At 38.2% G+C, this 13,861-nt stretch overlaps 1 long non-coding RNA gene across 1 annotated transcript; it reads left to right on the top strand.

Annotated features, from left to right (window-relative positions):
* The first annotated feature begins 4,487 nt into the window (after positions 1–4,487).
* On the top strand, positions 4,488–6,436 carry LOC136216785 (uncharacterized). The gene is made up of 3 exons (XR_010683378.1): positions 4,488–4,627; positions 5,212–5,263; positions 5,651–6,436. It is a non-coding gene; the product is annotated as an uncharacterized lncRNA (long non-coding RNA).
* Positions 6,437–13,861: the final 7,425 nt, after the last annotated feature.

Raw genomic sequence — 13,861 nt, 5'->3', positions numbered from 1 at the left:
CCAGCTCTACGCATAGACAGTAAGAAAAATTGCCTTTGGCTGCACTATTGAACAAACAAATTAAAAACACCTTGTTTCACATAAATTTTCAGATAAAGTTGTTGCTTTCAATCCCCGGCAACGGCGCCAAAAACTTGTTGTTCTCAAAACAGAGTCTAGCAAGTGCACTAGATACAAGTAATAAAATGATAAGTAGAGTATCGTCTCCTCAGGGATTGATGACCAATTTTTACTAGAAAAACCTTATAGAACAGGGTGTTCGTGGTATGTGATTTTCCTTAGTTGAGAAATGATTTGACCTGGTTACTAGAAATACTAAATGTAAAGCTTCAATCTCAGAAAATATGTTTAGGTTATGATAAAAAAAAAGAGAACAGGCTAAGGCAAAGAGGAACAGGTTACATTCAGCATCTAATATCCTATTTATTCATGAATGTCATAAAGTGAAGTCAAGGTCTCTGCTTTAAAGCTCACTTAAGTCAACTTCCGTGTGTTCTTAAGATTCTAAGACTTACTACAACCTTAAGCGTCCTTAATGTTGGTTCTTTCTTGCATTACGAGCGAAACAACATTTCTATCTAGAAAACCTTTGATACAATCCCCTTATATTCCTATTTCGGGTCTTGGAATTTTGATAAAAAGATCCATGAATATGAAAGCAGTTCCCTATCATTCATCATTCACTAAGATAAATGCATATAATCATGCGGATAAGAACTTTATCAAACACATCAACATGTATTAACATTCATTCATAAAAAGGAAATAAAAAAACTTACATAACCAGCCCTTGCTGGCCTAGCCCATTCAAAACGACTACTCACTCATGGTGCGGAGTGAACAGCCTGAGCTAAATCTACGAGCCTCCATGGAAGGAGTCATCATTTCTTTCCTTGAGAGCTTCTTCTCTCAAAATTGTTCAGTATCAAAAGTATCTCTCCTCCCCAAAAGTATATCTTTCTTTCCCTGCACTACCGATATAAATACAAATATTAAAATAAAAAGATTGTTAAAAAAGAGATGGGATATTGTTTTTGGTGCTAAAAGTGGTGGTATAATCTTTGACTCTTGAACACTTAAGAGTCGAAATGTCTTGTCATCATGCTTCTTCTGGCCGCCTATTCCTGCCCGCTTCCTCACGTCGCTGTCCTTCATCAGATCGCAGCGTTACCCGCTGGTTCATAGCAAGCTCCTATCCTCTTGGCAGATGTAAAACAGGCTGCATAACAACCTTTTTGACTTGATCAATGCAAATCTGCATAAAACACCAATTAGTCCTTCATTTAAACAAGATTAAACCTTTATTAACCCCATTTTATCACATATGGTATGCTTAAATATGATCAATTTTGTGCCTATCAAGTACCTAGCTTCTCTCAAGAAGGGAAAGAACGGTGCTTCAACTTCTGGTATGTTCTATATTGAAATTAACTCAATTTCGCAGTCTGAATCTTAGGTATTGGATACCGGATATGGATCTCATATTTGTACAAATATGCAGGAACTAAGACAGACTAAGGACTTGAAGAAAGGAGACGTAAATCTGCGAGTTGGAAATGGAGCAAGGGTTGCCGCACTCGCAATTGGAGATTATGTTTTACACCTACCATCAGGACTTGTAATAGAATTAAGTAACTGTTTGTATGTTCCAGAGATGTCTCGTAACATTATTTCTATTAGCTGCCTAGTTGATGATGGTTTTCATGTTTCAATTAAGGACAATAATTGCGAATTTTATAGAAACAACATTTTCTATTTTTCAGGAATATCATTAAATGAGATTTATATTTTGTATGATAAGATTTCCGCTTTCACAATTGATACCAAAAGACTTAGACTAGATAATTCAACTTACTTGTGGCATTGTCGTTTAGGCCATATAAACCAGAGACGCATGCTTAAGCTGCATCAAGATGGGCTTATAGACTCGATTGATTGTGAATCAATGGGAACATGTGAGTCATGTTTACAAGGAAAAATGACAAAGACATCCTTTAGCAATAAAGGTCAGCGTGTATTAGACACTCTAGGATTAATACATTCAGATGTATGTGGTCCTATGTCAGTCCAAGCAAGAGGAGGATTCAGATACTTCATTAGCTTCATAAATGATCATACTAGATATGGTTATATCTATTTGATGAAGCACAAGTCAGAAGCCTTTGAGAAATTCAAATGCTTTAAGAATGAAGTTGAAAATCAAACTGGAAAGACTATTAAAATACTTCGATCTGATCGAGGTGGGGAATATCTTTCAGAACAGTTTATGAATTATCTAAATGAATGTGGAATATGCTCACAATGGACTCCTCCTTATACACCACATCACAATGGTGTGTTAGAGAGGAGAAATCGAACCTTATTGGATATGGTACGATCCATGATGAGCACCACATCTCTTCCGAAATAATTATGGGGCTATGCCTTAGAAACTTCCTTATTTACCTTGAACCGAGTTCCAACCAAATCCGCCAGTTCCACGCCATTTGAACTGTTCGTTGGTAGAAAGCCCATCTTCTCCTTCATGAGAATATGGGGATGTTCAGCCTATGTTAAACGCATTGTGTCAGATAAATTAGATCCCAAGTCTGACAAGTGTTTCTTCATTGGATACCTAAAAGAAACTGTGAGATATTGCTTTTATCATCCAGATGATCAAAAAGTAATAGTATCCAAACATGTAGTGTTTCTAGAGAAAGAGTTTCTAGAAGAAACACAGAATGGAAGCATACTTGAACTTGAGGAAGTTCAAGAGGAAACACATGCTGAAACCGCGAAAGAGGAAGTTGAACCCGAACCTGTTTCACTAGATGAAACACAAGTATCATATCCCACTCGTAGGACTCAAAGAATTCGTGAACTCCCAGTTAGATATGGTTTTCTAGTGGGAGATAACGAATTGGTTCCCGTGTTAGATGACGAACCAAAAACCTACGAAGAAGCTCTTGCTAGTCCAGAATCTAAAGCATGGCTTGAAGCCATGAATTCTGAAATGGACTCCATGTATACCAACCAAGTGTGGACTTTGGTTGATCCACCCGAAGGGATAAAACCCATTGGGTGCAGGTGAATCTTCAAGAATAAGACAGACATGGATGGAAAGGTTAGTACCTACAAAGCTAGGTTAGTAGCGAAAGGATATCGTCAAAAACAAGGAGTTGACTATGACGAGACTTTCTCTCATGTAGCCATGTTCAAATCCATCAGAATATTGCTTGCAATTGCCACTCATTTTGATTATGAGATTTGGCAAATGGATGTGAAAACAGCTTTCCTAAATGGAAACCTGCTTGAGGATGTATACATGATAGTGAAAGGAGAGAGACTCCTTAATAATAAATTATTAATAAAAAATGAAGTTATGAGGCACTAAGAGATGGAGAGAGACTCTCTAATAATAGAGAGGATGGAGAGCCTCTTAGTGATTTGAGGAGCCACTAAGAGGTTATTGGAGCTGATTTTTAACTCTCCCTCATCAAATTTTAAGTTAAGAGCCAAACTAAGAGACTCTTGGAGATGCTCTTATAATTTGTTATACGAATAGTCGGATCCGTATCTCCCTTGTACTCCAGCAAACTTAGCAGGTTGAACTTTCTATCTCTTGGCTAGTTTAGGATGTGATCAGCAAACGACAAATCTTGGCTAGTTAATAGTGGATGATTCGTGGCCATCTTATATCTTCCCAAAGTTATTGTGACTTCCTTGTCCCACTGAGCCTCAGGGAATGATGGTGTAGGCATGGCCATCTTATATCTTCCCAAAGTTGTTGTGACTTCCTTGTTTCACCCGCTTTGTCGATTCCGATTACAAAATAGAAGATAACGAGCTTCTCCCATTAATTGTTCTTCAACAAAAGAAAATAAAAATTGAAATAAACCTAATCTAGAAAGCTGGAAAACTAAATTAAAATATAAGTCTACATTCTGAAAGAGGCAGAATGAATTCCTCCCTCAAAGATTAGGATTAGCTCCCTATTTATAGAGTTAGGGAGGAAACCCTAATGCATCATGGGTGAAAAAGACATTTACAAAGTGTTTTAATGGGCTTCAGGGCCCAATCCGTGGATTTCAGCAAGGCGGAAGGCGCTGGTGTGTCTTTCCCCGCCTCGTCTCATCGAGACAATGAGTGTCACTACAAGAAAAACTGTAATTAGCAACTAAAGTTTGCAACCTCACTGAAATCGGTTGGTAAATTACAACTGATGTAGTTGCAATGCACAGTCTTTGGTTGCAAAGAGGAGAATTATATTTGGGAAATAAATTTGAGACAAAAATCTGGTTGCAAAATTCTGTTGGTTGTAATTATTTTTGGTAATTTTTGGGGCGGCAAAATTACCGCCAATACTAAACACTGTGTAAAAAAAATAAAAAGTAAAATTATAGTTTACCCCTCAAATTCACCGTTGATCTTCATTAAAAGGTTTTGATTTCATGATAGGATGACATCTGTCTGGTGTCAACTCAAACTCTCTTCCCTAATACGTTTTCCCTTCCACTGCTCCAGACATCCATATCGAAATCATCTTCCACATCTACGTACCCATTTTCGTCCTCCAAAAAATCCAACTAAAAATCATTCCTTAAGAAGCACAAGGGGAAAGGTGAAAGGCGAGACACGGAAATCAAAGGTACATAATTCAAACTTTTATCTCCTTAATTTTCTGAATTTTTTTATTGTGCAAATCTTCCAACTGAGTTGCTACCATGGATTGGTTTTACGGTTGAATGAAAAATAGATGAGATTAAATGGCTTTCCATGGAATATTGATTAGGGGTATCTGAACTGATTTGCTTTAATTTTGATTAGGGGTTTGAACTGATTCACTTTAATTTTTCCATGGAATTCAGTTGAAATAGACATTTTTAGGGTTCTTATATGGGTTTTCTTTGGTCAGCTCATGGGTTTTGATTTTAGGGTTTAATACGAAATAGATGAGATTAAATGGCTTTTTATAGGGGAATGTTGAGATTATTGATATTAGTTGAGTTAATCAAAATCAAAAGTTAATTCATCTTGTATCTACAATTATTAACTGAAAAATTTAGTTGTTAGAAACAGTTCGAGGTGCTAAAAAATGTAGTTCAATGTCTTAACATTGGGTTTTAACTGAACTAGATTGGTCAGTACATTGCTGCTATTCAGTGTGTTCAACAATCTACTTTAAATTGGGTTTTCTATTGTGTCTTTAATGGAAGATTAAACCATTTGTAGGTATTTGAAGAGAATTGACGAGGCAATCATGAGGCGAAGGAGCTGGCACAAGGTACCTTTACTAGCTGCTTATTATTTGTGATTATATGCTGAAGACTGAAGTATCTGATCTTTAATTAGTTGATTTGATGTATTGGCTTGTTTATATCTAATAAGAACTGGGCAACTGGCTTCACAGTTTCTTAAGAGATAGATTTAATTTCTTTCAGTTGTTTATTATTAATTGATATTATCTCTTTCCCCATTTCTTATGATAAATGATTATATATTCTGAGATTTTTTTTCTACTGGTGTTAGTTATGGTAGAATATTGATAACAACCCAAATTATTCTTGAATAAGGAATAAGGGAAAATTAATAGAAATAATGGCAAACCATTATTCCTTCTAAAAGAGATATTTATGCATGATTAATATGAAATTAATGACAATTATTGCAGGATTAATGCAGGGGTGAATATATAAATAATGAAGAAAAGGAAGGAGTTTCTAGCATTATGCCACATCATGTGGACCATGGCGAGATACGCCATAACGAGATACGCCCGATGAGAGCGAGTAATGGAGACCCGCCGTAGCTCTCAAGGAGAGCGTACATACGCCTTGACGGATCAAAGAATACGAAAAGGCGCCTTTATTACCATCCATGAATGGGAATAAATACAATTAAATGGAAATTAATAGCCATTAAAGGGGAATAAAGACTTGACTGTTCGAATACCTCAACTCTGAGGGTTTCGATGCTAAATGCTGGGATTAATGGAGAATTGATAGCAATCAAAGACGAGTAATGACATAACTCTTCACCTGCTTCCCCATTAATGCTGAAGGTTACAGAAACCTATATAAATACCCCAGCTTCCTAGGATCAAAGGTACACTTACTGATTCTCTACTTTTGTGCTTACAGTTTATTCTCAGAAATATTACTGACTTTGGCATCGGAGTGTCCCCGGTCGATCCCAACGGCGCCTCACAGGGAAGTGCTCCGATCAAGGATTTTTCCACAAGTTATCAATTGGTGCGGTTATCGTGGATCTCTAACAAACAGGAGGTCACAAAATCTTGATTGTATAGAGTTTCACAAAGAATAAAACAATGGAGTCAACGGAACAGAAATCTCAATATCAAACCTTGGCTCAATCAGTACAAACAAATCTATCCAAAGATAGGCTTCTCTATAGATTGGTGCTACATTAAATCTGGAGTTTTATGATAAATAAGATAAGTTTCCTACCATTTCTTGCTCCATTTTTAATTAAAGAAATTTGAGATTTCTCACTCTTATAAAGTGCTATGAATATCGATACATGTTATTATGATAAATCTAATAAATTGTGAAAGATAAAGTCATAAAGATAGATCTTTCATTAAATCTTGCATGCTTAATATGCCTTATATTTTTATGCATGACAAGTGTAATAGGCTATTATCATTGAATTAGTACAAGATGCATGTATAAAATCCGTAATCTTGGAATTTTATAGAAAAAAATCCATCCATTCAAGGTGATTTTGTCATTTGATATTAAAATATCATAAAAATGCTCGTGTAATTATAGATCACTTAGGTCTGATCAGTCTTTTGGATGAACATGCATATAATTATTAGAAGAAATTACAAAAAAATCATATTTGGTTTTTCCTTATATAATTCACCATCTATATATGGCTTTTCTCCTATATAGTACTTTTAATATCAGAAATTCGTACTTTTTAATATTGTTTTGTCAAACAGTTATTTCATCCCCTTTTTTTACAAGGATGTGTTTATTCATATAAAAACTATTTATCTGACATTGTTAGAATTTATGTTACCAACATAAGAGATTTGAAAATATTGAGTCTATTTGTGATTATCCTGTAATTGTCCCTAACTATTAAGGCCATTATGGGCTGATGAATTAACAAATTGGATAAACAAAATTTTCATGTCCCGAGCTAACTACAAAAGAGTACAAATGTCAGTTTCAAATGAGAACATTATTTTATGCAAAGTTCTTAGGATATACATGAGAGTTTCTTAGAGATTGTTTGGATGATGTCATATGAAGGTATGTGAGGATAAATTTTGGGTAATTTTCCATACACCCCAAATTGGAGGATAATCATGGTACATGTCTTTTTCTTCCAAAATTACCCTTTCTCTTTTATTTTATTTATACAAATGAAATGATATAAGAGTAATTTCATATATAACTATATTATTTTAACTACACTTCATCCAAACAAGGCATTAATGATCTCTGAATGCCATTAATGCATGGATGCACAATATTGATTGCAAGTAAATAGCAACTATGTAAGATATCTTACCCAATATAGAATGTCATAACTTTTATCATGTTTAAAATAAATATGCTATCTTGGATATTAATGCGCATTGAAATACAAAAGGATATTGTTCTTAAACCATTCTCATTATGGTTATTTATTAAGAATTCATTATGATATTTATGTGCAGTAGTAATCTTTATGGTTATGATCGTTATATGTGGTATTATTAACACAAGCATGAATAAAATTCTATTATGAATTTGTTTGACATATAATATTTACTCGGCTTTATCCTTTGACTAAGTTCATTCTAGAGTCAGGGACCAACATGAAGGAATTATTAAGTTGATTCCAAGATGAACTAAGAATTCCATAAAGAGACATTGCATCATACATGATATTTTCCAACAAAGGTCAATGCAAATAGTCTTTCGCAATGAAGTCTGTTCCATGGATCAAGCCATTGATCCCCAAAGTAAGTGAATATAGCTTTTATGCCTTACCACAATCTTTTAATAATGGACAGGATATGCCCCGTTTCTGGAGTTCTTTCAGTACTAACCCACAAGTACAAGGGAATTGCTAATACTGCAACCAGTGCCAAACACTAGCATGAAAAATAAAGCTCAATCTAGAGAAGTGTATATTCGGAGTCACTTCAGAAAAATTCATTGACTACATCATTAGCCAAAGAGGAGTTAGAGCAAATCCAGATAAAGTAAAAGCCCTACGAGGTAAATGGCGAAAAGAGCGCCTAAATAAAAGCCATACGAAGAGAAAGGTGAAAAGAGCGCCTAAATGAAAGCCCCACAATGGGTGAGAAAGATCCAGAGGTTGAACGGGCGGATCATCGTACTAGAAAGATTGTCAACAAGCATATCAAGGTATAAAACAATTCCTAGTAGAACCACCCTTGATGAGCAGACCAATTTGAAGGGGAGACCTGCATTTGTATCAATCTGTCATGGATAAAGCTATGTGCACTGTGGTTATTCAAGAAGAAGAAGGTCAACAGTTCGCCATCTATTATGTTAGCAAAATGTTGAAGGATGCGGAGACAAGATATTCGAAGCTAGATAAAATGGCTCCAGCGGTTGTGACAACATCCATCCGCGTCAAATCGTAGTTCCAAGCATAACCTCAACATGATCGAGATCAAAATCAAGAGCCAACTTCACCACCACGATTCAACATTGAACACACGGATGATGAGATTGAAAGGCGAGTGCATGCCGCTCTAGATAGACAAAAGAACAATGCAGAAAGATACGCCATCTAGTTACCAGGAATTCGCCATTCATAGCGCGGATCCTGGGGTACAAGGCGGACAGAATGTTTAAAGCTTCCAACTTGCCACAATATAAAATAAAAGAGTCAATATTAGCGGGACATTACATATCCTGAACCCAAAGGAGGGGAGCATGTAACCATTGGAAGAAACGCCAAAGCGTACTACAGGTTCCATAGAAGAAATGGCCACCACACTGAAGCTTGTTGGGAGCTGGCAAACTAGATAGATTTGTCCAGAATAACAAATCACAAGACGACAAGCAGAAGACAGATCCCAGAAAGAAATTCAAAAGTGTCATTAATGTCATAGCAGATGGACCAGTGTATCAGCCACTCGTGAAAAAAGCAAAAATATCCGCCGTGGATAAAACATCCCTCAATTGCCCCTTTTGCAGAAACAGGTCCAGTAATCCCTCCACATGCAGATGCTCTAGTTATTACTATGGTGGTGGAAGATGAAGCGAGTAATGGTAGATACGGGCAGTTCTTGCAATCTCATCACTAGAGGTGCATTCGCCAAACTAAAGGTTGATCTGATCCAAATAGAAACAACCATTGTTGACATCATAGGAGTGACAGGTCACACTATCCAGACCAAGGGCCAGGTAGCTTTGGAATGCAAGCTGGCGATGATGATCAAGCGTGGATTGGTGATCCGGAGTTCTCTATTATGGATGGACAATTAGCTTATAACATCACTCTTGGGCGGCCGTTCATTTCAGAGGTTGCAGCCCTAATTTCCATCTGCCATCTGGCAATGTACATTCCCACCAGCAAATGAGGAGTAATGATTAGCGGGAACTAAAAGGTGGCTCAAGAGACCTACTCGGTGTCACTATCAATCCGCCCATAATCCAAAGATGACGAAGGTGAGGAAGATGAACTTGTCACTACAGCTTTGGCGACACGGAAATGTTCCTTATTGCTGATGGAAAGCGGGTGCGGATTGCCAAAGGATTAAAACCTGAGATCAAGGAGGATGTTACAAAAGTTCCCATTGAGTCTGAAAGCATGTTTGCATGGGAGAATGAGATCCCCACAGGAGTAAGCCCAGATGTGATTACTCATAAGCTAAACATCATTGAGGATGCGGTTCTAGTTGCTCAGAAAAGACGGAACCATGGGCCTAAAAATCAGTATTTTTACGTATGCTTATATGTGCATTAAACTGTTATAGTATCCTATATTTTTTATTCTCTCTCGCCATATTTCTTATATTCATTTGCCTAGTTTTGTTCTATATCTTTCCAAATTCTATAGAAGAAGAAATAGCAAAGCTGAACAGGCGGATGTAATCAAAGAGGTGATATACGCCCAATGGCTGGCGAATGAAAAGTTCCACAGGCGGATCAATTACCTCAAAGATAGGACAATTGATCCCCACCAAGAGCGGGTCCCCTTTCCACAAAGATAAGAAACACAGACCCTCAAGAGCTTTCAAATGAGCTCAACTCTCTCCTCAAAGACAGGAAAAATATTGGTCACCATCAAAAGCGGGTTAAAATTATCTCAAACATGAGAAAATTACACCCTAAACTTTCTCCTCAAAGATAGGAGAACAATAATCTCAGCGGCGGATCGATCTACCTCAAAGATAGGAAACGATTGATCGCCGTCAGGGACGGGTTAAAAATTTCTCAGACATGAGATCTTTACACCCTCAAGTATTCTTCTCAAAAGGAGAGTATTAAGATCCGCTGGCAGATCGATTTACCTCAAAGATAGGAAACAATCGATCACTTGGGGCAGCTTAACTTCCTCACCAGGAATAAAAGCTTCTAGCCTTCAAAAAGGCTCATACTCCGAGGTATGGCTGGCCACCTACCTTGAACAAACCAAACAAATCCTAAACCAGATTCTAGAAAATTACTTGCTAAAAGATATAATGCATAAGTAAAAATAGTTCTAGAAAGAAAAGGGTTCATCCAAATAATGAAGCCTCGTCTTCATCCAAGTAATGAAGCCTCGTCTTCATCCAAGTAATGAAGCCTCGTCTTCATCCAAATAATGAAGCCTCGTCTTCATCAAAACAATGAAGCCTCGTCTTCATCCAAATAATGAAGCCTCGTCTTGATCAAAAATATGAAGCCTCGTCTTTATCCAAAACAATGAAGCCTCGTCTTCATCAAAACAATGAAGCCTCGTCTTCATCCAAGCAATGAAGCCTCATCTTCATCCAAATCAATGAAGCCTCGTCTTCATCCAAATCAATGAAGCCTCGTCTTCATCCAAGCAATGAAGCTCATCTTCATCCAATTAATGAAGCCTCGTCTTCATCAAAACAATGAAGGCTCGTCTTCATCAAAACAATGAAGCCTCGTCTTCATCAAAACAATGAAGCCTCGTCTTCATCCAAATCAATGAAGCCTCGTCTTCATCCAAGCAATGAAGCCTCGTCTTCATCCAATTAATGAAGCCTCGTCTTCATCAAAGCAATGAAGCCTCGTCTTCATCAAAAGCAATGAAGCCTCGTCTTCACAAATGCAAAGTAAAAACACTTTGGAAAATGAGTAAATGCTAAAAAGGTAAGTGCCTAGAGTGTCAAAACCCCCCCCACAAAATGCACAAAAGTCCCTAAATGGGTGATCATTCTTACTGATCCCTAAGGGCGGGTCATTCTCCTCAATATGGCAGAACTGAAGAAAAGAAGTCCCTAAGGCGAATCATAATCCTATGCGGTAGGAACAAATGGTCCCATAAAGGGCGGGTTATTCCTTTCTAAAGGAAATATAACTCTCAAGAAGCCCCTAGAGGCTAACAATGGATACAGCTGACCACCTATCCACGAAGAAGAAAAAACCCCTAAAAGCGCATCATATCCATATATGATCCCATCTAGGGCGGGTCCACTTTCCTCCAAGATAGAAAAATAAAACACCCTTTAGACAGCCCTGAAGAGCTTTTTATACCTTTAGAGGGGGCTTCTGATAACAACCCAAATTATTCTTGAATAAGGAATAAGGGAAAATTAATAGAAATAATGGCAAACCATTATTCCTTCTAAAAGAGATATTTATGCATGATTAATATGAAATTAATGACAATTATTGCAGGATTAATGCAGGGGTGAATATATAAATAATGAAGAAAAGGAAGGAGTTTCTAGCATTATGCCACATCACGTGGACCATGGCGAGATACGCCATAACGAGATACGCCCGATGAGAGCGAGTAGTGGAGACCCGCCATAGCTCTCAAGGAGAGCGTACATACGCCTTGACGGATCAAAGAATACGAAAAGGCGCCTTTATTAGCATCCATGAATGGGAATAAATACAATTAAATGGCAATTAATAGCCATTAAAGGGGAATAAAGACTTGACTGTTCGAATACCTCAACTCTGAGGGTTTCGATGCTAAATACTGGGATTAATGGAGAATTGATAGCAATCAAAGATGAGTAATGACATAACTCTTCACCTGCTTCCCCATTAATGCTGAAGGTTACAGAAACCTATATAAATACCCCAGCTTCCTAGGATCAAAGGTACACTTACTAATTCTCTACTTTTGTGCTTACAGTTTATTCTCAGAAATATTACTGACTTTGGCATCAGAGTGTCCCCGGTCGATCCCAACGGCGCCTCACAGGGAAGTGCTCCGGTCAAGGATTTTTCCACAAGTTATCAAATATTGTTTGTGTAATTTCTTTGTCTTTTTGTGTTGAGCATGCACATTCACAGTTGCTAAAGTTGTTTCCCTTAATCCAGCTTTAACAACCTCTGTCCACTGTTGATAACTAGTGATGAATTTTCCACCGGATTCCTTCCCTACGGGGGGCGTCGTTGGGTTCGATGGGGGGGAAGCTCCGATGCCAAAGTCAGTATAAGAATGAAGAATAAACTGTATTGACAAAGTAGGGTTTAGAGTGAGAATGTGAGTGTACCTCAATAACTTGGGATGCAAGCTATTTATAGTCATATAGTTGTAACCCTGGGTAACTAGAAAGTCTCCATTAATGCCTCATTAATGGCGGTTACTGATCTTATTCAAGTATGACAGTTAGCTCATTAATGGGTTATTAGTGCCTTTGCCGGGAGTCGGCTCAATCGTTCAGCGGGCAGATCGAGGCATGATGGCGGGTCCCCCATAGGTTTGACTACGGATGATGTGTGGCGGAATCTAGGTGATTCGACATGCGGATGTCTTGCTTGATACGCCACTACTTCCCAGATCGCCTGAATACGCTGCCGTTTTGGTAAATATCCTCTTTGATCCTGTGGATAATATCCCAATGTTATCAGAAGCCCCCCTAAGTTCCGTTAAAGTCCTTTAGGGCTTTTGCACTTCCTCTGCATGCCGCCATGATGAATCGCATTTATTGTTGTTCTATTCCAGACCATTCATCGAGCGACAGGTGTCCCAGACGTGCTGCTCGAGGTAAGTGGCGACTCCTTCTTCAACCTCTCTTTCTCCCTCCTCTCTTCACTTGCTATTCTCTTTCCATTTCGTTCGAGTTTCTTCAGAGCATTTTCCGGCATCAAGAATCTTCGAAGCTTCCAATTCTCATGTAAGTGAATCTTCTCGTCTTGTTTTCTGGGTTTTTTTTATGAGTTCTTCTTCTGGGTCTACTACTGAACTCTTTAATCTGAGCACCAATTCCTCCGAAACTTTAATTAGCTGGACCACTTCTTCCGAGAGTTCTAGTTCTTCTGAAAGTGCGCCTAGTTGTGATTCTACCGAGTTGTGTAACACGGTGAGGAAGAGTAGGAATCGTCGAACTCGTTTAGTTAGGACTCAGAATTTTCCCGCCGCGGTGACTCATATTGCTCCGACGATAGATTCTAGGAGATTTTCCGGAATGGAGGCTTCTTCTTCGACTCCGATTAGGAAAAAAACGCCTCGGGCAGAGTCTACTCTGTCCCGTATGAGCGCCGCGGATCTAGCTGCTTTGGCGGATCGTTATCCGTGGATCAAGGATTACGAGACTGAGTTGGCGGGTGCTCATCAGCGACCCGCCTGTCCGCCCGTAGGATACTTGTTTGTATATAGTTGTCATGTGGAGAGAGGGTTCCGTCTTCCTCTTCCTAAGATGATGGCGGATATCCTGGAGTATTTTGGGATCACTGTCTGCCAGCTTCATCCA

The sequence above is a fragment of the Euphorbia lathyris genome, chromosome 2 (genome assembly GCF_963576675.1).
Source record: "Euphorbia lathyris chromosome 2, ddEupLath1.1, whole genome shotgun sequence".
Taxonomy (NCBI): Eukaryota; Viridiplantae; Streptophyta; class Magnoliopsida; order Malpighiales; family Euphorbiaceae; genus Euphorbia; species Euphorbia lathyris.
This window is presented reverse-complemented; position numbering and strand designations above follow the sequence as displayed.